General features: G+C 39.1%; 1 protein-coding gene across 1 annotated transcript in view; it reads left to right on the top strand.

Annotated features, from left to right (window-relative positions):
* MGAM (maltase-glucoamylase (alpha-glucosidase)) overlaps positions 1–1,250 on the top strand; it is a 73,474-nt gene that overhangs the window by 45,201 nt on the left and 27,023 nt on the right. The gene's annotated exons all lie outside the window — the stretch shown is intronic.

Below are 1,250 nucleotides of genomic sequence, written 5' to 3' on the forward strand. Positions count from 1 at the left end.
TACATGGTTAGAGATTAGATCGAGTAGACTCGATCATTATCCTGAGTAACAAGGAGCCATTGATGAGACCTGTCCTAATTTGCATTTTGAAAAGATTGCTGTGGTTACTGTAAGAAAGATGGTTGGGCAACCAGAGTTGATATGGAGAGGTAAATTAAGATCCGGTGACTGATTGCAAGAAGATGATGAAGAGGAAGGAAACATCAAGAATAATTAGCATGTTTCTAGCTTGTGTATGTAGATGTTAGTGACATTAACTGGAATGGGGAATATGGAAAAGGTTTGTACTTGGTCAATGTAAAATGATGAATTTGGTTTTGGACACTGAATTTGGGATATCTGCAAAATAGCCACCAAAGTACAGTGATTTCTTTCCCTTCTATGGTTTAATTACATCCCAGGACTAGGGATGGACTAGCTGTTCTTATGTCTATTTCTCTATTAAACCGCAAGCTTCTCAAGAACAGGAATTTGTCCTTCTACCTTGGTGCTTATGAAATCTAACACACAGCCTGGTAGATAGTAAGCACTCACATGCTGAAAGGGTTCAAGCACTCACATGCTGAAAGGGTTCAAGCCAGTGTGGCATTGCCTTAAAAGTTCTTTTTAATCTGACATCGACCTGAACTTGGAGTTCTTTTACATCCTGTAAAGCAGGATGACGCTCTTTTGTGTTTGTATCCTCACCATAGCACTGGTGTGTGGTTGGCACCTAATGGGTTTGAAACAAATGGACTCGCTTGGGTTTCTAGCCTCAACACTTGCCTGCTCTACCTCTTAACCAGACTGTAGCTCTCTCCAAAATATTTGCCACTTTCTGAGCCCACTTTAATACTCTGTGCCTCAGCATTTGTTATTTCTTTACCAGAATGAGTTGATTTCCTTTCTGTGCCTGATTAATGTCTGCCAAGCCTCTAAGACTCAGCTTGTATATTTGTCATGAAACCATCTCAGTCTCCCAGAAACAATGTTATGCATTTCCTTCCCTGTGATCTCACAGCACTTCTGCATAGCTATACTTGAGGACTCTCCCAGCTATTGGGCATAGTTCTTGCACTTCTCATTAGCATGTGAGTTTTTTAAAACAATAACCTTGTCTTGTTTGGTTCATATCCCTAGTGTACCAGGGATACACTGTACAGTACCATGCAGGATATTATAGGTATTCGATGAGTTAATTTAGATATTTTCAGCAAGGACATCTATTTTAATCAAATAGAGTTCATATTTTTTTGAAAGATTTTTTTTTT

Source organism: Galeopterus variegatus, unplaced genomic scaffold (assembly GCF_000696425.1).
Source record: "Galeopterus variegatus unplaced genomic scaffold, G_variegatus-3.0.2 Scaffold2774, whole genome shotgun sequence".
Classification (NCBI taxonomy): Eukaryota; Metazoa; Chordata; class Mammalia; order Dermoptera; family Cynocephalidae; genus Galeopterus; species Galeopterus variegatus.